Here is a 24,064-nt window from a genome sequence, read left to right as displayed (position 1 = left end):
CCCAGAGGGTGGCCATCATGTGGCCTTGGATTCAGTGTCCTCATCTTTCAAGACACTGGCAGCCCCTGCTCTGCCTTCCCCACAGGTACTCGTGAATCTTGGGTAAGAAAGCATGTTAGAGAGAGGACGGAAGTGGCTTGGTGCCATTAGAGGGCCTGCCTTAACACGGGTGAGGCCCTGGCTTTTATCCCCAGCACCATAAACAATCCCACACTGCATAAACAATCCCACACTGCAAAGTCTCGGGATTTCAAGTGCCAGTGGTGTTCTGGCTGTTTACTTGAGTGGAGAGGACTCAGCTAGAGACATTTATGACTCAAGCTGACTCTACAGTGGCCTGGCCTAGCTCCTCAACCAGAAAAGTCCTCATTGTCTGGCAGACATTCATTCCTTTACTAGGCTGTGTGAAAGGAAATGATCCTAGAAGGTCATGCAGATTAGGTCACATAGAGCAAATGAGATGTATTGCCAGCAAAGCTGGACAGGCCAAATTTCCTGCAAGGGAGACAGGAAAAATGGCCTGGTTGGTCTCCCAGGGAACAGTTATACTTCCTGAGGATGGAGGATGGAGGTATCCTACCTGCCCTTCAGAGTTTAGGTCTGGGCAGGGGCCATTCTGCTGGCTTACATTCTCTCCTTTGTTGTTTAATACATACAGTGCCAGGGGAGAGTGTGGCCGGAGATCATTTCTTGTAAAGCTACTTCTTTCAAGAGGGGAGATGGTAGGTAGTAGGATGACCAGGTACTCTTCAAAAAGTTGGCCAAGGCCACCACTGTTCTGAAGATGTTACTCGTCCAGAGTGGGGTCCTCTGGTTCGTCGGTGACTGGAGGAGACTGGGTCCACTCTGTTTTATCCCTAAAGACATGTCTAGTTGGCTCAGGGGTGTGTAACGGTTGATCAGGCAGGTGGCATTCAGTGTGGATAGCCCTGAACCTGCACAGAGAGTAGAGATATTTACTGTAGAAGGTCCTTCCCACTTAGTAGAAAGCTGGATGGAACTAGGTGCCTGGAGCAGGTAATTATTTGAGAAGTACACCAGGTCCCCAGCGTTAATGGGGTCCTGGAAGACAACGAGGAGGGCACAGGGTCAGCATATTTGCCAAGAAAAGTACACAGATACTGAAGGTGAGAAGACAGCACTGGAGGAGGTAAAGGGGAATCTGAAGCCTGAAGCAGAGCAGGGGAGGCTAAGCTGGGCAGCCATACATAACTTCAAAAGGACTTAATATTAGAGGCTTCTTTGGTAAAACCTGCAGATGAAAAAGAGCCAAGGGTAAAAGTTTTAACCAATCTGAATGTAACTCAAGGGGCAGCTTGGTAAAAACCTGTTTGAGGGAGCAGTTGGCATGGTCTACCCTCTTAGAGAACTGAGGGTGATAGGGAATATGAAAATGAAAGGAAATGTTCACAGACTTATCCGAGACCTGGGGTTGGCCTTTGGCATATTTTGCAGATTTATGAAAGTTGCATGAGAAACTGCGCCGGCAAGGGTTAGGGGGAGACTATTTAAGGAACTCCCTTCAAGCCCTCGTGGAAAAGATGGGGGGTGGAAAAGATGATGCAGTTGTTTAAGGTTATCCTGCCTGGAGGGAGGGGTATAGTCCTCTGTTATTGGCAATGTTCATGCCCATTGTTTTTATTTATTTATGTATGTATGTATTTTCCAGTCCTGGGCTTTAGCTCAGGACCTGAGCACTGTCCTTGGACTTTCTCAAGGCTAGAACTCTACCACTTGAGTCCCAGCACCACTTCCAGCTTTTTTCTATGTAAGTGGTACCAAGGAATCAAACCTGGGTCTTTATATATGCTAGACAAGCACTCTACCACTAGGCTAAACTCCAGGCTCGTCATGCCTATTGTTTTGAGGACATAGCAGCCTGTCTGGCAGTCTCATCAACAACCAGGTTGTTTCCCTTAGTTATAGCAGAGCCATCTGATCAGTGGGCCCTGCAGAGAACTAGGGCAGTGGCTGAGAGGAGAAAAGAGGTTTTTAGAAGCTTGGTGATATAGGGATCATTTATGACTGAGGTCTCCTTAGTTGACAACAGGCCTCATTCTTTTCAAATGGTTGCAATGGGCAGCGTAATTAGAGTCCATGTATACTGTCAAGGAGTGGCCTGCAGCCTGGTGGAAGGCCTGTGTTAGGGTTATAAGCTCAGCCTGTTGATTGATGGTCTAGGGAGGCAGCAGGCCAGACTCCACAACAGCAACGATGGACACAAGAGCAAATCCAACTACACATAAGCCTTCCCAAAGGAAGAAGCTGCCATCTGTAAACCAAGTAAAATGGGAGTCCTTTATTAGCCCTTCACTAATGTGAGCTGGGTGAAGTGGCAAATCTTCCCGAGTCTCTACACAGGAGTGTGTCATGGAGGTTTCCATATCTGGAATGGATAATAGGGTAGAGGGATTGAGTGGAGGACAGGGCTGGAAAGTTAGAGTGAGGACTTCCCCCAGTGACACCTGAAGGGAGAGAACTCTGGAGGCTGGGGGGGACTCATTGTACGCAGCCCCATGGTGGTGGGAAAGAATGGTAAGGGCTGTACCAGAAGTTAGTTTTTCTGATTGCTCTATTAAGATAGAGGATGAGGCTAGGGTACAGAGGCAATGGTAGTGTTTAGGTCCCATCTGTTGACCTATACCTCCCAATGCAAAACCTTGATTTTCAGTAACATACAGAAGGAATGGGTGTGAAACAGGTGATACTGGAGCTGTGAGAGGAAGCACTGGAGTTCCCTCAAGGAGATGCGAATGTGGGCATGATGTTTAGCAATAGAAATGCTGTGGGTGTCTCACAATGGGGAGTCGACTTCAAAGGTGGGAAAGGGAAATCTGCGCAGTCACTAGCTGCATCCACTAAAGCTACCAACCAGAGGGAGGGGGAGGCTGAATCGATCACGATAATAACATTGTGACAGTTGGGAAGGGCACAGGGTAATAGAGGTTCCAAACTCAGCCTTAAAGGTCTCTGCCCAGCAGTGGACCTGGACAGTGGAGAATGACAAGGAAGGCGTGACAAAAGGTCACTCCAGAAAAAAAGGCAAATGACAGGAGGGGCAGAGTTGAGGCGGCTTGTAAAGTTGACATTCATCTCCAACTAGGGAGGTCTCAGCTAGGTAAGTCAGGCCAGGGAACTCAGTGAGCACCAAATACACAGCACCTGTGTCCACCAAAATTAAGGTGGCCCTGCCTGCAACCGTGATTGTTACCATGCACTCCTGTGTGGTGATGCAACCAGTTAGGCCCAGGAGTCCAGGGCCTTTTCAATCTTCAGCACCAGTGCCAGGATGTCAGAAAAGGACAACGAGGCCTCCGTGGATGGCCACGGTCCCTGAACAATCGACAGTTCACGGCCCATGGCATCGAGGGCCCTTGGTCCAGTTGATTCCTCTTGCTGCAGGCAGGCTATACCCTTATGGCATTGCTGGCCACACCAATAGCACAACTTCTTCAGGGGCAGAATCTCTTCTAGTGTTCCCCTTGACCACATCCATAACACTACTTGGGTAGGCCCCATCAGAAAGGGGCTCGTTGCAAGGCCTGAGGCTGGTCGATTTTTGCTACCCTCTGGCATCTGAGTCCTTTGGCCTTCTTCACCTTTGGTGAGATATGCCTTAAAGGTCATCTCCATAGCCTAACATCCATAGTCCCAGTCTAGTTTTCTTACTTTAGCCTGATTGTCTAAAGCTTCCTGATTAATAAAATGAATCATTAAACAGTGTTGTCCATCCATGGACTCAGGGTCTAAGTATACTAAAGGAGGGCCTGACTTAGTCTGGCCCAAAAGGAAGATGGTTGTCATTTTTTTTGCCAGCCCGGGGGCTTGAATTCAAGGCCTGAGCACTGTCCTTGTTCTTTCTCAAGGCTAGAGCTCTACCACTTGAACCAGAGCACAATTTCCATCTTTTTCTATGTATGTGGTACTGAGGAATTGAACCCAGGTCTTTATGCATGCTAGGCAAGCACTCTTACCACTAGGACAATCTTCCAACCTGGGGGTTTTCATTCTTATCTTGTTATCACCTCGGTCATTGTGTCATAGTTGATTGCTTTGTAGCCGGCCTGTTTGAGACTCTCATTAATACAGGTAATACAATGGTTTGGGCTCTATCAGCCAGCCTGGGAATTGCATCCCAATGAGGCTCCTGGTCAGGCATAGCCTCGGTTCCAGTCAGGTGACCCGGGGTGGACTGCCGGGCCTCCCTGGAGTGAGGCTCAGAACCTGGCCCCACGAGGAGTCTCTCCCTCGATTGGCCTCGTGGTCTCATGGAAATCAGCTTCTGAGCCACCGGCTTGAATCCTCATTTACTCAGGGACTGAGGGCAGATCTGCCACTATTGGATGGGAAGAAGGTGTTTGGTCAAAAGGAAGCCACTTAAATGGGGCTGGGAGTTTGGCCTAGTGGTAAGAGTGCTTTTCTAGCATGCACGAAGACCAGGGTTCGATTTCTCAGCACTCCACATACATAGAAAAAGCCAGAAGTGGTGCTGTGGCTCAAGTGGTAGAGTGCTAGCCTTGAGAAAGCCCAAGGACAGTGCTCAGGCCCTGAGCTCAAGCCACAGGACTGGCAAAAAAAAAAAAAAAAAAAAAAAAAAGGAACCACTTAAGCAGTCTCCTGGATCAGTGTACCCTGGGCTAGGTCAGGGGCTGAGAGTCAGATGACAAGAGTGGTGGGGAAGCAAATGGACCCAGGGAATCTATCCGAGTCCCGGGCACCAATGAAAGAAAATTAACGCAGGAGACAACATGAACAAGGTCAAACAGAGCAAAACAGATTGATTGCCAAAAACTGACAAGTCCAAGGTTCCAGCAAGGAATGAGGAAAAATGACCCCTGTTTCCCAGTGGCACCATTACATCTTCACTTGCTTGGAGGTGGGAAATGCCCTACCTGCCCAACAGGTACCACCCTAGAGTATGCAGCTTAGGTCTGGGCAGGGGGGCATTCTGCTAACTTCACAGCCACAATCCTGAGATCTCAGCTCCTGGAATAGCTGGTACAGACATGAGCCACTGGCACCTGGCCCCAAATACTTAATGTAGAAAAGGAACTGTAAATATGGCTTGTTGTTTTGACAGGCCTAGTTAACACCTAACTCCATCCTGAGAATGCCTGCACCACTAGGGTACAGAAAAATTAAAGGTGGATTTGGGGAGGTCCTAAAGAGAAAAGGACACTCACAGGCAACCCAAGCAAAGGTCAGGCAGGGGAGAGAACTGGCTTTTCTGGTTCACATCTGGGTAGGTTTTTCTCTTGACAGTATTCACTGAGGTTCTGTCTGAGATGAAGTCCTGCTCTGGAGGAGTGAGAGGAGAGGTACTGTCTCCTTTCTTCTTGAGAGTGCACCTGGGGGCACTGGTGTCACAGCCAGTGGTTCTCAGAAGGTGCTCTTCCCAAATCCTAAGCCAGACCCAGGGTCTCATGATGTTGAAGCCTCCTGATGTTTCTGGGTTGCTCCTCCGCTCCCCACCCATGGCCCCTTTCCTCCTGAGGACTGGGCAGGGCACTTTGGCTGCACCCTGCTAATGGCATGGCAGTCTGCATCCCCTCTGCATTCCAGGAGGCTTAGCAGCTCTGCTGGGCATGTCCCAGTAGGGCCCTGATGAGAGCCATCGGGAGCATCCAGAGGTGGTCTCGTGCTGCAGAAGGAACCTCCAACTGCACGATGGTCATGGGCTCTCCATGTAGGTTTCAGCCAAGCAGCTTCTTTTCCAATGCTCTGTAACTCAGTTCCTGCCAGACAGAAGGAATTGCAGTAGGCACAAGAGGGCATCTTATCCATAGCACATAATTCCACAGGCTTTGCCAGCCTTTAGACAAAGCCATTCAACTCTGCCACACAACATCTTCAAGGCGTTTGACAAACCTATGTTTGAGCAATATGCACCAGGCTGTTTTCCTTCCATTCTGAGCAGGGGATATCAAGACATATGCAAATATGTAGGCTCAGAGTTCACACCTCATGTGTCCTTTGTGATTTAGCCATAGGTGTGGGTGCTCAGTTCTCACTCTCATGCTCTGGTTTGCTGACTTTGACTCTGTCAGACATTCATAGCTTGAAAATGGCTACTCGATTCCAACTACCTCCTGAGCAGTGAAGATTGCAGGCATGGGGCATTGGTCCATTTCTTAGAATTTTATGCTTTATTAAGTCTGTTTAGTTTACAAATGATCATGATACACTGTTTTCTTGTTAGTACAAGGAATACAGTATGGGTAAACAAATTATATATTACACAGAAAAGTTCTTCTTTCAACAAAACATCTCATGAGATCACAAAAATTTTTATTATCGTAAAACTAGGGACATTTTATTTGTCCTACATGCCAAGTTTGCCACAATGAGGCCTGGGGTCTCCCTAAAGAAGTTCTGGATTAACTTTCACTTCTGAATCTGTGGCAGGGAGCCAATACTCCATTGACAAGGACCATGCAATGACCAGTGTGCAGCTAGAATGCCTGAATGAATATGCACTTCAGTGAGCAATCTTTCCACACGTGCTCAGCCTCAGTCCACATAATGAAGCCATCTGTTGCAAATGAAGAAAAAAAGGTATCTAACAACTTTCCAAAGCAGATCAGCAACACACACACACACACACACACACACACACACACACACACACGCGTTAGGGTCCGTGATCAAAGGAACGAGTCTGACACAAAAGCGGAAGTTGAAAGTTAAGTTAAACAGGGTTTTATTCCGTGCCTAGCATCGAGAATCATACTGACCGGTCAGGGTCGGCTCTAAGATGGGAGTGAGAGCGACCCCGCCTAATCTTACAGGCTACCTTTATAGACCACCAGCCATGTGGCTGGGCTGGCCATACACAGGTGGCCAATGGAATTGAACATAGTTGATTGATGGCTGGGGCAACCACTGACACTTTGCTGTTTGAAGGGGCCTATCATCTCGGTGGGCTTCTGGCCCACTGCTCTGACAAGGAAAGGGAGGGAGTTTCCTGGCAGGCCAAGGGGGGTAAGGTGGGGAGGAATTGGGAAAGTCCCTTTCATTCCCCCCTGGTTTTGGAAAATGAGTCAAATCTTTGACTCTTCCTCCCACCCTATATCCTCCTGCCATATTGAGTCCTCAGCACTGGCCAAAATTCTCCTTTGCACAAATGATCATTATGCTGTTTACAATGCAGGGGCCAAGAGTTAAAGGTAAAGCTAAGGATTCTGCAATTGCAGATATTCGGGATGTCATCATGGAGACTAGCTGGATGAACTTTTATACACCATCCTTGGGACCCCTGCTTCTCTTTTGCTCAAGTCTCTGCCAGGTTATCTTTCATCACTCCATCATGGTTTGTCCAAAGTGACATTCTCATGCTGGAAGTGATGAATCCAGTAGCTCTTTCCCGCTCCTTTCACAGTGGTTGGAGTCCTGGGTATCACAGTGCAGGTACACTTGAGTGTCAGGATGTTAGAAACCAGACGATGAACATGTCCCCCAATCAACCTGTAAGGCCTATAAGAACTGGATTGAATCATGGTTAACACTATCAGCTAGTTCAACTTGCCCAAGTTTTAGGGGAAGGTCTCCCTCCAATGGGGAGAACTTTACATGTGGAGAGTTCCCATTATTAGGACATGCTTCATACCATCTGCTACATACTCATACTCTCTGGATCTGTCGTCCTCCCTTTTTAGAACATTTAAGACAATTCCTTTCAGATCCTTTCTTTTCTAGAATAAACCATTTCTTTAAAAATTCCTTTCCCAGGGTTTCTTTACTGTCCTTTCTCTCTTTTCATTTGACCATAGCCCTCATTCACATTTAACACCTCTCACCCCTAGACTTCTCATTACAGGGTGGAGAATTCCCCTCACGAAGCCAAAGGCACCAAAATGGCTATGGCTGCAAAAGGCTGGGTGCAGCTTCACTTTGTTTTCTCTCCCATGACTTAGGGGACTTTAAACTTAGCACAGATACAGTGTCCCACCACCAAGGGTTTAGTTCCAGTCAGAAAGCAGTTGTAGAGTTGTGGAGTCAGGCTGGACAGAATGTATAGCAGCAGCCTTGTCTCTCGCAGCAGCTCCAGGAACGTTACACCTCCTGAGTTGCCTCCAAATTCCTGCATGCTGGATAAAGAAGCTTAACCTAAGGCCTGACTTTGGTGAATTCTCCCAATAGTCTCCTAATTGCTTTCCCTGAGCACACTTGTTTTTGCAGGCTGGCACCCCATTGGTTTTGGGGGCAGTATAAGGTTGAGATTTCAAAGTAATACCAGAGTGACAACTTTTAGTAACCAGATTTCCTTTAAATGAGGCTAGGATTCACTAGACAGGTATAGAAGACTTGGAACCTGTAGTCATTGCCATTCCCCACAAGTGCAGTCTCCACTCTTGCACATCTGTTACTACTTTTTCCATACCTCTAATTTATCCTGTCTCACTTTCCAAAAATGACTATGGTCCCTTCATCTTAAGGGGAGTTGATGGGTGAAGATCCATCTTCTATAACTTCTTCAAGCTGACTCAGGGGCGTTGTCTCTGTACTTGACCAAGGACCTTAAAAGCTTAGCCTATTTTACCAAGGGGTTGTCAGGATTAGCTATCAGGAACAATGATTTGCTCCAAACTAGAGATCATATTCAACATTTAACAACTGCACAAACCTTCTTTGGCTAAAATAGTTTAGCTTACTTAGCACCCATTTGCAAAGGCATTTTCCTGATTTTCTGGGGAGCTTAACTATATGCTTCGGTTGTCACTGTAGGCCTAGACAGATCAATAGGGACACAGCCTCAGGTCCACAAACTTCTTTCCTGAATTTGTGGCTGGTATCAATTCAAAATTCGCTCAGTTAGGGCTTTGAGGGTTCAGGATTGTAAACTACCCACTATTACAGATGACTGACAAGTTCCTGCCCAATTGTGGAGTAAGTGAACATGGACATTAGTAAGGCATGCTTACAAATTATTCTAAGACCTCCTGGCTCTGAATAATTTTGAATGGCCAAGCACAAATGACTCTAGGATTTGTCACTATCTCTGCCATCCAAGCAGTGGCTTACTGCATCTGGATGCTTCATTGCTTTTGTCCCAGTAGTGTCTCTCCACACAGGGATAAGCATCCCACTGGCATTTCACTCTGTTGGTTTCTGGACTTGAACTCAGGGCCTGGGCACTGTCCCTCAGCTCTCCAGCTCAAGGCTAGCACTCTGCCACTTTGAGTTCCAAAGCAACTCTGTCTCAATAGCACTCTGCTGCCAGATTAGACACCACAGTCTCACAGGGACTTTGCTTTGCCTGGGCTGGCTCAAAACTGCAGCTCTCAGATCATTGAGTCCTACAAAAGGCCACTTTACTCCAATTAGAAGCAACAAGGTGGTCAACTCAGAAATAGTCTCTAAGTATGATCTTACCTGGAACTTGGTGAGGGCAAAAATTACATCTGAATGAGGATCTGCTGTCCTGCTCCATGGGCCTGTTGGAGATTGCTATAAGGAGACTTACAAGAGCAGGCTAAATAGCAATTAAGCAATCATTTTGGTAGTCCTAATTTTCCTTGTTTTCTTTTCTTGAAACAAAACTTTAGAACAACTTTACTTCTCTTTCTTGAAACAAACATTTAGGACAACTTCACTTTCAAATTTTGTTCAGAAACCCATTTCCAATGTTCTTTAAAACTTTTACAGATATTTGCTTAAACACTTAACACTTTAGTCTTTATTTGCATTTGAAAAACCGTTAAGGGCTCAAGGCACTCCCTTTTTCTCCAGGTCTCCTTGGGCTCAAGGAACACCCTTTGCCTTCAGGCCTCCTTTTGGAAGAGGCAGGTGTTTTATGTTTTTTTTTTTTTTTCCTCTGCAGTTTAGGTTACTGCCTAGAACTCCAATAACAGTTTAAACTCCAATAAGTTTTTCCTTAATGCAAGATCTGTAATCATCAGTGCACCAAAAGTCCAGACATAGTAAAATATATCCAATTGCAAAGTAGTATGAAACCAAATCATAAGGAGATAAACATTCCTTTTAAAACCCTTCTCACCAATTTAATACATTTTAAGTGGCAGTTTAAGAAATACTAGTTACATCACCCATATTTTACCATCAGATTTTCAATGTCAGTCTGCAAGGAAAAGGGACAAAGATGATCCACTCAGTCCATCTGACCAGGTTTAGTGAACAGGGTGGACCCTCCCTTAGGGCCTTTCCCACCATGGGAACCCAGAGCTGCACCTTTGCCAGTTCACCTCTCACCACCAAAAATGGTCACACAGGACTATCCTAAGTTTTCCCGTCCTTTCTCTTGGCATTCGATTACCTAAACAATTTTAAAAACAGGCAAAGTTTCTGACATTGATAAACAGATTCACATTTAAATCTCTAATACATGTCTCCAAACTTTAACTTAAGGAAATAAATTCCAAATTACCTAATGCCTCTGGGCTAAACAGGATACAATTTTTATAATGTAAACAGCTCTATGCTTTACAATACCAGATTTTTAATGCACATTTTAGAACCTTTAGAAAGATCCTTTAAGTAGTGCCTCTTAAACCTAATGATTTTCTTGAAGTCTAGACTGAGATTTACCCAATTGCATTTCAAGTTTAAACTCACCTATTGTTTTTCACAGCATGCTGACGATTTAACCTTGAACATGTTCACTCACTCATTCACACACACTCATACTCAAAGATCTTAAAGCGCACAAAATTAATATCGGCCATTCATTTTCCGGAAGCTTTAGTGTCAAAACAGTTTTGCCAATCTTACTCTTGCAGGTGAGAACCAGGTTCACAAGGCCCTGGGGTCCATATCCAGAACTGAAAACCACCCCAAACCTCAAAAAGCCTCAAAGGCCAGAACAAAACTACAGGAAACTACATTCTGTCATATACCTCAGTGGCCTCCTTTCTAGAAATAAAAAATTTATTTCCTAACTGGTTAAGAATAAAGAAAAAGCAAACAAGATCTATCAAATAAATAATATAGGCTAACTGAATTAAAAATGTTCCAAGGGCCCAGGATTGTGACCTAGTAGTAGAGTGCTTAAATTGCTAGGCCAGCATGCACTAAGCCCTGGTTTGATTCCTTGGAACCACAGAGAAAAAGCCAGAAGTGGTTCTGTGGCTCTAGTGCTGTGACTCAAGCATGCCAGGCTTGAGAAAGCTCAAGGGCAGTGATCATGCCTGGAGTTCAAGCCCCAGGACTGAAAAAAATATTCCAAGCATTTGAGTGTGTTCAATGTTTTATTTTCTGTTTCCAAGTTTTGGAATAATAATGAAGTTCAAATGTAATTTTTTTTTGCCAGTCCCAGAGCTTGAACTCAGGCCCTGGGCACTGTCCCTGAGCTTATTTGCTCAAGGCTAGTGCCTCTTGAGCCATAACACCATTTCTGGCTTTTTCTATGTATGTGGTATTGAGTAATAAAACCTAGGGCCTCATGCACACTAGGCACAGCTGACTACTAAGCCACATTCCCAGACCTAATGTAAGATATATATATGTATGAGAGAGAGAGAGACAGAGAGAGAGAGAGAGAGAGAGAGAGAGAGAGAGAGAGAGAGAGAGAGAGAGAGAGAGAGAGACTTAAGTAGATGCATGTTTCATATGATGAAGCATCAAACCTTGAGCTCAAAAGCTAAGGCAGCATCCAGGCCCTGTGTTCAAGCCCCAGTACCAGCATAAGAAAAAGTCAGAATGTAATTATTTTTTGTGCTATTCCTGGGCTTGAACTCAGAGCATGGGCACTGTCCCGGAGCTTCTTTGCTCAAGGCTAGCACTCTTAACACTTGAGCTACAGTGCTACTTCCAGCTTTTTCTGTGTATGTGATACGCATACACAGAAAATTGAACCCAGGGCTTCATGCATGCGAGGCAAGCACTCTACCACTAAGCCACCTTCCCAGTCCCAAGAATGGAAATTAAAAATATGTAGAGAATATACTATAATATGATGAATCACATAACAATACAAACATATATGATATATTCAAACCCAGGCCAAGAAGGAATGTGCATGATGTTCCTATCACCAATTTACCTGGCATAAACCAAAAATTGTGGTAGAGCACCAGTCTTGAGTGCCAAAACGTAGGGACAGTGCCCAGCCACAGTGCCAGCACACAGACACACAAAATCATAAACTACCATCAACTTAGATTCACTCCATGGTGCAAGCCTGGATCAGTACACATTTATTAGTAAACATACAACACATAAAGAAAAGCAAAGACAAGAATCACATGATCATATTGCAGAAAGATCCTATAAAAGCACAACATAAACTAATAAACTAATATAATATAAAACCATATAAGAACATAATATAAACTCTGGGAAAACAAGACATATAACATAGTAAAGGTTGTATATGATAGTTAAACCTACACGCAACATTCTAAATAGGGCAAGACTAAAACCATTTCCTCTGATTTTAGAGGAAGACAAGGATGTCTGCTCTCTGTACTTCTATCCGTTATAGTACTGGAATCTCTAGCCACAGCCCAAAGGCAAGAGAAAGAAACAAGATTCCAATAGGGAAGGAAAAAGTCAGACTATCCCTAGTTGCAGATATGTGCTTATACCTAAATTCCATACAAACTTGACTTTGTTAATACCATTTACAATATAGCTTGATAAAAAGTAATTGGAAAAAAAGCTGCTCTGTACACTATCAATGAGCATTTGGAGAAGGAAAATGAGAAAACACCTATATTTCCAATGGCCCAGGCAGCCATACCACCACATTGGATGTCAAAGCAAGCACCAAGCCCCAAAGAGCATATTTCTATGTAGCCCCTTACGTCTAACAAAATGATCTCAGGTTTAATGTCCCTATGAGCAATGCCTCACCCATCCTCCCTCATCCTACCTGCTTCCTATAGGAGGCTGAACACAATTCCACTTGATGCTTCTCCAAACCCCAATGTGGTCAGGGGTTGGGTCAGTGCTTTCTCTGCTGCTGGGTTTAGGGGGTGCAGTGCAGTCCTCCTCCTCCTCCTCCTCCTCCTCCTCCTCCTCCTCCTCCTCCTCCTCCTCCTCCTCAGGGTTCAGGGTACAGGGTGCAGGGTGCAGGGGTCAGAGAGGAGGCAGAGCTCAGAGGCAGAGGTGGCACATTTGCTGACCTCCTCCTCCTCCCTATCATACTCAGCAGGCAGACACCTGGCAGGATATGTGTTGGGATACTCCAAGTTTTTTGTGATAGCAGTCCAAGGCCAGATCTCATCTGAGAGCAGGACAGAGGCCCAGGCAGTGGGTAGCTCACCTGGCTGGAGGTGTTGCCTTGCTGGTCCTCCTGATGATGTGGGCTTATGATAGTTTTCATGTTCCCATTGGAACCTGCCAAGGAGGGCTTCCTGGACCTCTGCTGGGCTGGGTTATGACCTCCATACATCACAACTCTATTTCAGGGCCCACTGGTGGAGGGGGTGTGGCTGTGTAGTGAGTCTGACTTGCAGTTTTGGACCCCAGCTGTATATGCAGCTGCCCCAGTGAGGGTCTATCCTCTGTGTCGAGACAGTGAGAAGCCAGTAGGTTTCTAATCCCACTCAGAAGAAATAGACAGAGGAAACAGCTCCTAAACTGTAAGAACTGAGATATAGGCAGGTATCATCTGCACAGTAGTGTAGGCTGGACACCTGTTTCATGTCAGAACTGGCTGTCAAGTACAGATGACTGCCTTTAATTAGCATTGCAGTGGAAATCACATCAATATCATGTACAATTGGTTTTATATTCTTTGTGAGTGGCACATCTTTTTCTGAAGAGTTTCTCTTGAGCCCCTTTGGGTATTGTCTTCTTCAAATATATAGTTGGGACAAATTTCTGCAAACCTTATATTCAGAATGCAATGAGGAAGTAGCTCAGTGGTGGGGAATTTTTTGGTTCTCTTTTTGCTGCAATTGGGCATAAAATCAGATGTTGTGCTCTGGTGTAGAATGTCTCTAACCACTTGAGACATACTTGAACTTCCAGCCTTTGGAGCACTACAGGATGTAACAACACCACAGACTTTTAGGCTTGGTCATACTTTCAGTCTCAAATGTGAATCTCTGAGGTAGCTGGATTTCCAAGCCTGTACCTCTCTATGGTCGCTAGAGCTGTTTCTCCTGGCATCTCTAATGATTTTCTCGAAATCCAGCTGATTTAACAGAATCTAAGAGGAAATGAAGCAACTGAGGTGCTTTGCCTTTCCAAGGACTACAATACAGAGAAGGCACTACAGACCCGGAGGCACAGTTAGGCCTGTCTGTCGTTCTAAAAATGGAATGAACATGCGAATGTAGCTCACATATTTTTCAGATGCGCTTTTATTTACTTCTACCTATTGGATACTCAAGAGACTTGTGATCAGTAGCTTTGAATCTCATTCCTCCAGGACTCATCATCAAAATAGCTAAGATGACAGCTAGGATTTGAAATATGCAATATCATTACTGCATTGTTATAATAAGAACACAGAGAAACAGGAACTGAATACATGAAGTGGGCTCAGAGGAATAAATGATTGAAACTTTCAAATTTGTTTATGAATACTATCTTCTACTGTATCAGAGATATTCATTTGAAGGAACAACTGCCAAGAGGAAACAGGTCTACACTTCGGAAGACAACATCTCTGAGTGTTGTCAGCTCCAGGACATGACCTTCCCCAATGAAATCTGTTCCTGTGGACACTCCTCCACCTCCCTCTGACTCTTTCCCTGCCTCTGGTACCCACAGACAAGGGCTGGGAAGATGAGAAGAACCGCATCAAATCCTAGACAAGTATGAACCGGAGCCCAGCTCTGTGCTCACCTATGTGCCCTGCAGGTTTCACTGTTGTCCTCTTATCTCCTGGGTTGGGCCATGTGGGAGGTGCTTTGGGGGAAGAAATGGAAGCCATAGCCCAGGCCTCTAAGGCTTTTTCTGATCTTCCCCTTCATGTTTCTGCAAACTCTGATGGGGCCACAGGTGGCGACACTGGTCAAACACTGGCTGGACCAGAGGATTCCGCACCGCTGCTCCAGATGTGTCCAGCGGCAGTCCTTCCCTCCTCAGGCCCTGGGTGCGGGGACATTGAGGAGGCAGATCACCCAGGCAGAGGTGGAGCATTTGCTACATTCTCCCGCCCCTGTGACCAGTGGACAGGCAGAAGTCAGGATGCCTGGTTGGCATGATGGCATTTCTTGATACCAGTGGAGATCTAGACCCAGGAGGTGAGGGACAAGGCAGAGGTCCAGGAATTGCACCCCTTACCTGGCCCTTGTGAGTCAGTACTGGACAACTGCCTTCATGATATTGAACATTCGACACATCCTGGGTTCCCTGACCTCCTCTGAGTTCTGCCACCAAGAAGTCACCACCTGATGACATGAAGGTCTGGCAGGTCCATGGGTGTGACTGGTGGTGGGTGTGCCTCTGGGATTTGGGGGCCAGAGGTTTGGGGTACCTGCCCAGTGAGGGCCTGGACTCTGGTCTCTCAGGAGGAGCAAAGCGACGTTCTCAGCGACATTCACAAAGATCCCCCGACAGCTGTGTTCTTTCCCTTGAAGTGGCCCTGCGAGCTTGAGCACGGAGTCTGCTCTTGCTCCTCCCTCACAATAAGAACTGACCCATTCACTTTGTGTATAATAAGATGCCAAGACTCCACTTTGTCACTGTAGTCGGCCTCCTGCGGAAAGTCCTCAGTGGTCCAAATGGCAAACTGCCACATTCTACCTCCAGGTTTTCTCCAGGTGCAAAGCAAGCTTGAAGAATAAAGTCACATATTTACATCTTGCCCTTTGGGTCTAACAAAGCACTTTCAGGTTTAATGTCCCTGTGAGCAATGCCACTGTGATGACAGCAGTTCATTGTGGCAAAAAATATGCTCATCCTTCAATCTCCTTCACCCTGCCTCCTTTAGGAATGTGGGTGAGCAACCCTGCTCCTGATTTTCCTCCTAACTCTGATGTGGTGAGGTGTGGAAATGCTGGTCCAATTACTGGCTTGACCACAGATGTGCCTGATGGGGCCCATTCCCCATCTTCCTCACTATCCTGGATACAGGGGGCAGAGGGCAGGTGAGGTGGCACTTCCTGGCATCCTTCTGCCTTCCTGGTCAGTAGACTGGTGGAGGCCCAGCCCCTCAGGTAAGGGGCAAGGGGGAGGAGGAGGCACCAAGTGTCTCCCCTGCCTGGTGGAGTCCCACCCTCGCTCCCATGTGCTAGTTAATACTAAATATGTTGCCATGGTTGCATCAAATCTTTGGCCCATCAGTGCTTCTTCCCATACCCTTTCTAGATTATTGCATCAAAACCCATTTCCCTAATTAAACTAGGGTCAGGATGGTGCAGAGGGTGTGTCCTGGGGGCAGGCGTGACTGAGTGCTTTTTTATAGCCAGGGATGCTGGAGTCCCGGTGCCATGGAGGCCCTTATGCTCAGCTTCCTTCTTAAGGAGCAGCACCAGCAGGCCTGTGCTCTCCTCTGAGAGATGTCTCCTCAGCTTGAAGCAGTCTCTGCTCAGCTGGGCTTGCAGCCTGCTCCAGGTCCTCCCTCACAGTGGGAACTGGCCCATGAGCAGGGTGTATAACAAGATGCCCTCATGTCCACTTTATCTCTGTGATAGCCTTGTGTAGCTACTGCTCTGGAACCGAGAAGGGCCAGTATCTACATTGCACTTTTAGTTTCTGACCTGGTGTGAGCCTGGCCCCAGCCCCCAAGTGATACTTGTCTATTAAAATGTTTTCCAGTGTAATATCCGGTGGGCAATTGGGTTTGCGTGTCAGGACTGCACTGCCATAGGATCTGGTAAATCAAATTGCCCAGGAATGGCACTGCAGTGCATTCTCTAACCCCCCAAACAAAATCAGCAACCCCAAATTAAAGGAAAAAGCCCACTGCCCAGCTGTGCTCACTTACATAAACTATGGGTTTCAGTGTTGTCCAATCCCCTCCCGGGACTGCCTGTGAGATGTGCTCTTTGTGAAAGGAAGAAAAGAGAGTTGAGGCCTCTTAGGCTCAGATGTTCTCCAGTTTGGTGTCTCTGTGTGCGATCCCGTGGTCGTAGCAATATTGCATGGCTGTGAGGATATGGTGGAAAACTGCCCGCTGCCCGGGCCTCGTCCTCCTTCATCCTCCTGGACTGCTGCAGGCGGTGGAACAGGTCCTGTCCGTGCACGTACTCCATCACCAGGAACACCTGCTCAGTCGTCTCCACCACCTCAAAAGTTCTGACTACACATGGACGGTCCACGGACTTGGCGATGTCCACTTCGCTTTCTATTAAAGGGTTGTCCGTTTTCTCTAGTATTTTCACGGCTACCAGATGGCCTGTGGGGAGGTGTCGGGCCAGCTACATGCTCCCAAAACTGCCCTCTCTGATAAGTCCCAGAATTTTATAGTGTCCTACGAGCACCAGGCCCGACCCCTTGGCGGCACTGGCCTCAAGGACCTGCGGTGTCTTCTCCAAGTCGTCTATACTAATCATGTTAGGTAACCACCCACAAACACACTAATCCTATCTAAACACCCCCCAAGCCACCCCCAACCACACTATGTTAATATACTAATGCAACAGGAACAGCAAAATTCAACTCCTAGCCCAGACAACCCAAGCAAACCTGCTAGCGCATGCCCCACACGACAGCAAGTTCTCTCCTATGGTGGACGCACATCTAGCCTGGCCACAACCTCATATTCACACTGCCCGTTGCTCCCTCACAGTGGCATCTGTGAAGTCACAGCACAAAGGGCCCTGTCCTGGCTGGGCATCACCCACCGTGCCATCTCAGTCTCTGGCATCAAGGACATTTATGTGTGTGGTTGCACTGGGGCTTGAACTCAGGTCTGGGTGCTGTGCCTTAGCTTTTGCCCTCAAGTCTGGTGACTCGCCACTTGAACGACAGCTCCCCTTCTATCTCTGAGGTGGACTTCCCAGCCAGGCTGACTTTGAGTTGCCATCCTTATGACTCAGCTTCCTGCACACTTTGGATTCCAGGCCTTAAGCCTTGTGGTGAGAGGAAAACCAGTACATTGAAACTTTTCTTAGGTGTGTGTGTTGTGCACATTGATGTTTCCTATTTCAATCGATTTTTAGCTGGCTGCCTGGCTCCTTGTGCAGGCTGAAGCCAGCCTGGGAAACAGGGTATGATAGTCCAAGTCGGGGCGTAGGAAGAGGGCACAGGAAGGCATGCCTGCCATCGCTGATGAGGCAGGAAGTGAGCAATAGGAAAATGGTGGCTGTGGCTCCTGCCTAGAGCAGAAGCAAGTTCCTTTCTCCACCATGACCAGCACAGAAAAGGCTCCAGGCTGGACTCGCGCATGGAGGAATGTCATCCTATTTAATATGAGGGCTTGAGTGCAAAACGTTATCCCAACCACAAGCTATAGCATCCCTCAATATGGTGCTTGTTGATGCTTTAAGTTGACTGTGTAGACATTTTGTTTTATTTAGTAAAATGACGGGTATCAAACGTGTTTGACCAGACCATTACCACGTGCACTGCAGTTCATTTTCAACATGCATCTCTCGGGCATCTTCAGGCATCTGAAGGGGTCCGCTAGAGTTCCACACATTTCCATTAATTTTGTCACCAAAAAGAACAGAGCCCAGAGCAACGTAGCTCCACATCCTCGAGGCTAATTACCTAACTTCAGATCCCATACTTTTGTCTTACATGAAGAATAATGAAGACACAAAAACAGGACTTTTTTTTTTTAACCTCTACACCAGCCCTGAAGAAGAGAGTTTTCAGTTTGAAGTGTATCAGAGGAATTCAGGATGAATAAAGAAATGAGATATCTGGTAAAGGTAAAATCATGGGTATTAATGGAAACAAGGCTATTCAATTTTTTCCAGAATAAAAGAAATGTCTGACCTGGCTTATGTAAGTATATCTCCCATGTCACCTTTGTGATAACTGTAAAGCAATTATACAAATGAAAAGGCAACCATGGGTAATAAGCCAATTCTCCAAAATAAAATCCAACATCATCGAAAGTATATGTCTTCCCAGTCCGTCAGTGGTTGTGTTTGAAGACATCCATGCACACAAGTGCATAAACCCAGAACACATGTATGCTAGGCTCTCTATGGTCCTTCTGTGTCAAAAAAGCTCTCCCCACTAGGGCATCTGAGAATGTCATTGAAGGCTGCCAGTTGATGGTTAATGGTTAAAAGGATCTGCCAGTGACATTAATACATGTATACCCCATTGAAGGCTGGGTCATGAACATGAAGATTAACTCAGAACCTCCATTTTAGGGAACTCAATGTGGATTGAGAAGAGTCCCCATGGAGCATGCTGGGGGTGGGTGGCGGTTTGTGGGGGGGATGGTAGGAGGAGGCTGCTTGATCCATGTTGGCCCTGGTACCTGAAGGTCTTCTGTTTAGAACAGTGTCCCCATTGGAGAGAATGGACTCTGGCGAGCGGGCTCTGCTTAGGAAAAGTTTTGAGTCATGTGTGGGTTCTGACAGGCCTTCTGGTCATATCTTGAGGAGGATCCTCACTTGGAATAATCCCTAATGGTGGGGGTTCAGTTTGGTGCTGGTATGGTCCTCTGTGACTATAAAATGCCAGTGTCAGGCAGCGTCACTCAATAGAATTGCCCCTAGGGCATGGTGGAAAGCTTGTGGGATGTGCTTGGTCCTCTGTGGTCCTGAGGACCTTCTTGCCTCTGTCCCCTGCTCTAACCACTTTGCCATTTGTGATGAAGGCCTCCTAGTCCTGTCATCCTCCCAGGGCACAGTGTTACCCCCTGTCTTGGGTACGTGTAAGGGGGACACAGAAATGGAGGGACAGAAGGTGAAGAAATGCAGCAGTGGTACTCACTAGACACTATGTTGAAGATAACATGAACAAGTTGTGGGTGGGGATGGGAGGGAAACACTGGGGGAGAGCAAAGGAAAACAAAACATTTTCCACCAAGAAGTTTACTCATACCCTGACTCATGGTAACTGTAATCCCTCTGTATAGCATCCTTACAATAATTGTTTAAAAACACATTATTGAAAACTAGTTTCCCCAGGTACTTTAAAACTGTCTTTAATTGTTACTAAGAAGGTGCTAAACAGAGGGGTTGTAGTTTCCTAAGTCAGGTGAAGAGTACATTTCTATTTCCCAGATACTTCTCAATATCATCGCTGTAAAAGGAAAATGTGGCTGTGGCCTGTTGCTTTGACTGGCCTAGTTGGGGCTAAATCCTTCATGAGCACACCTGCACCAGACCCCAGGAAAATTAAAGGTGGATTTGGGGAGGTCCTAAAGAGAAAAGGACACTCACAGGCAACCCAAGCAAAGGTCAGGCAGGGGAGAGAACTGGCTTTTCTGGTTCACATCTGGGTAGGCTTTCTCTTGACAGTATTCACTGAGGCTCTGAGATGAAGTCCTGCTCTGGAGGAGTGAGAGGAGAGGTACTGTCTCATTTCTTCTTGAGAGTGCACCTGGGGGCACTGGTGTCACAGCCCACAGGGCAGCCCAGCTCCTGCCTCTCAGGCCTTGGGATGAGGCACTGGCTTCTCAGAGGTGGAGTGGGGAAGGATGAGCTGCTTTTCTCCTCTCCTGCCTCTCTTGTTGACAGCAGGGTAGGCCCTCAGCAAATGGCAGTGAAAACTGCAGAGAGCTCAGATGCCCTCAAGGCCTGGCATGTGACCTCCCCAACTGTTACAGGCCCTCCAGGGTCCTGTCTGCTCACACTGATGAGCCTGCCTGGACACCTTGCCACCTCCAATGTCCACAGGTTTCCAGAGCAGGACCCACAGCAGGGGACCCCATGGGGGAGACTGTGGTGCAGGAGAGTACAAGGCAGGAAAATGGTGGTTCTCAGAAGGTGCTCTTCCCCAATCCTAATCCAGACCCAGGGTCTCATGATGTTGAAGCTTCCTGATGTTTCTGGGTTGCTCCTCTGCTCCCCACCCATGCCCCCTTTCCTCCTGAGGACTGGGCAGGGTACTTTTGCTGCACCCTGCTAATGGCATAGCAGTCTGCATCCTCTCTGTGTTTCAGGAGGCTTAGCAGCACCCCTGGGCTTGTTTAGGTTCTTGCTGTAAGTATCCAACATCTTCCGCAGAATTTACTGGGTAAAAATCTGACCATATGTAGGGGCCGGGAGTTTGGCCTAGTGGTAGAGTGCTTGCCTAGCATGCACGAAGACCAGGGTTGATTCCTTGGTACCACATACATAGAAGAAAGCTGGAAATGATGCTGAGGCTCAAGTGGTAGAGTTCTAGCCTTGAGAAAGTCCAAGGACAGTGCTCAGGCCCTGAGCCCAAGCCCAAGACTGGCAAAAAAAAAAAAAAATCTGACCTTATGTCTGCAAATCAATCCTCAAACCATTCAAGAGGGCCATGTAATGTTCCATGTTGTTTGTGATACAAGAGCCTGCCTTCTAATCTTTCTAATGTAGTTTCCACAAAAGGTAAATTATTGATATATGTCCATTGGGACATATTAGCAATAGCACTTTGCACTTCCTCATGTAGCCATTCAATTCTAATACCGCTTCTTAAGGCAAGTCTAAGGAAAGTCAGCAGGGAGCCAGTGTGTGAACACAATATTCACCAGTGAGTTTCCTCTGACTCAGTGGAGAGTGAAGAACCCTTGCCTTGGCTCAGGTGTTGGAGACATTGCTTTCAGCCTCCTGAGGAGGTAAGATTATAAGATAGCACCTGGCAGCTTGCTAATGAGTCAGTACTTGCTGACCAGGAAGTTTCTTTGCATTTGTTGATTTGTTTCTTCTGTGCTTGTAGAGTGGATTGCTAGATTTCTTCCATGTTTGTTTGCTGCTTTGCAGATGACCTTTACTGTGATTAGCTGCTTAAGGTTATAAATAGTGTGGGATTTCTGGGGAAAGTAGGAGAAGAGAGAAGAGAGAAGGAGAAAGGCAGAGACAGAAGAAAGGAGAGAGAAATAAAAGACCTCTGCTTGCAGCGATTTGAGTCTGTGATCATTCCCAGTCTGCCTCAAGTGATGTGTCATTGCGGCTGGCAGTGACACTCAGGCAGCCTTTAAATATGTGTGAGTAGTCAAGGGCTACTCATCTGGCCATTGTTTCTCTCAGAGGGTTTTGACCGTCTTGTTCTTTCCACATTTTCAGAAGTATTTGTCCTGGTGTCCTGAAGAGATGGAAGTGCTGTCTCAACTTGCTGTTGTGACTTAGGAATCTATGTGAGTATTTAACTTCATCTTGCCAGATAGCTTTTTTTTTTTTGGAAGATTTTATTAACACTGATTTTTGCATCATACTTTTTGTTTTGCCATCTACTTTAATGCATTGTATTTCTTATTTCAACCTGCGGATGGAGGTAGCATATTTTTGTCCACTATTTTATGAGGACTCACTAGGCCTGTTTCTTGAAGACACCCTGTCTGTGGACAAGAGCCATGGGAGCACATTGTCCTACCTGTACCCCTTGCTGACATCATTTGGCTGTAGTGTGTGGCTCACTCTTTCTAGGTTTTCTGGTAGATTGAGATCTCCACAGCACATTGAGCTCCCATTTAATGCCTATGAAACTATGGACTTACTGGCTAATCCAACGAATGAATTTCTACTCTTACTCTGAAGAGTGAGAAGATGGGAACTTACTGCTTGTAAATAGCCTATAATGAGCTCTTAGGGGTAAAATACTTGTTATTTCTGATGCTGTTTCAACTTTGGTTGGGATAGGACTCAACTCACCTGGAGAACAGTAACAGCCATTTATTATTTTTCTTTACATATCTATCTACCTATCTATCTACTTACATATATATGTATGTGTTTGTGCATTTTCTCCCCACAGTTTTGGTGCTTGAACTCTGGACTTAGGTGTTGTCCCTGGGCTCCTTATGCTCAAGGCTAGTGCTCTACCACTTGAGCCATAGAACTACTTCCAGCTTTTTCTGTGATTAATTGGACATAAGAGTAACATGGGCTTTTCTTCCCAGGCTGGCTTTGAATCTGATCCTCAGATCTCAACCTCCTGAATAGCTAGGAGCTAGAATTACAGTTGTGAACCACTGGTGATAAATATATATATACATATATGCATGTATGCACATATTTATACACATATATAGCACATAGCTCTATATGTATATTTTGTATATATACATATATGTATATACATACATATATAGCACATAACTCTGTATGTATATATACAGTGCATATATAGTGCATTGTGTATGTGTATACACACATTTGTTTTTATGCCTGTAGTAGGCTTAAATTCAGGTCCTGAACACTATATCTTCCCATTTTTCAGATGGTATTTTACCTCTTGGACCTTAGCTCCACTTCTGCAATTTTGACTTTTTTTTTGGTCTGGCTAATCAGAGATGAAGTTTCTCAGAATTTCTTTCCTTGGTTGGCTTTTCAGATTTCAGGCTAGGATTACAAGTATGATCCATGGTTGCAAGGCCTAACAGACAATTCTAGTTTCAAGTAGTGATTTGCCTTTGACAGAACTCCATTGCCAATTGGCTAGGAGATATTGTGCTATGGAGAATGTTCCTTTCTCCATAAGTTTTCTCTGTGTTGTAGGATTAATCTAAGAACATGAGGGATTATTTTGTGTGACCTGTTTTACTTACCACCTTTTCACTTTTCACCTATGGCCCCCTTACCCTTGCATATCTGGCCTCACCCACCCAGGACACTGTAGCTGCTGCTGGTGGGGTAACGTAAGTAAAACTGACAAATGCCTATGGAACACTCTGAAGCTGACTAACATTTGTGCAGGTTCCTGCCTAACTTATCTTTTCCAGACCCTGTCAGAAACTCCTTTGTTCTTTGCTGTGAAATCCCACTGCCCAGAAACTTTCATGTCTCTGGGGGAAGCAGCAACTCGGTGGAGCATGCTGTGACCAAGACATATACCCTATACCTGACTACAACCACTCCTGCCACACTCAACCCAGCTTCTCTATCCCACCTCCTTCAGCCAGAATCCTTTCTCCAATGATTCTATAAGTCCCAGGCTACCTGTGGTGTCTGGGCCCTATCATCTCTTGGAAAATGAATAATAAACCTGTACTTTCTTTACCTTCCATGGTATCTCTTAGTGAATTCTTTCATACCCAAGGAATTGCTGACGCTCCAAGAGCTAACATTTCTGATGGGCTAAGATGGAGAGAATCCTCCATTTCTGCTCAGCTGCT

At 46.1% G+C, this 24,064-nt stretch overlaps 1 long non-coding RNA gene across 1 annotated transcript; it reads left to right on the top strand.

The window, feature by feature from the left end:
• On the top strand, positions 1 to 22,976 carry LOC150062803 (uncharacterized). The gene is made up of 3 exons (XR_016535379.1): positions 1 to 85; positions 6,406 to 6,555; positions 22,017 to 22,976. It is a non-coding gene; the product is annotated as an uncharacterized LOC150062803 (long non-coding RNA).
• The last annotated feature ends 1,088 nt before the right edge of the window (positions 22,977 to 24,064 follow it).

Source organism: Megascapheus bottae, chromosome 5, assembly GCF_031878675.1.
Source record: "Megascapheus bottae isolate mThoBot1 chromosome 5, mThoBot2.hap1, whole genome shotgun sequence".
Taxonomy (NCBI): domain Eukaryota; kingdom Metazoa; phylum Chordata; class Mammalia; order Rodentia; family Geomyidae; genus Megascapheus; species Megascapheus bottae.
This window is presented reverse-complemented; position numbering and strand designations above follow the sequence as displayed.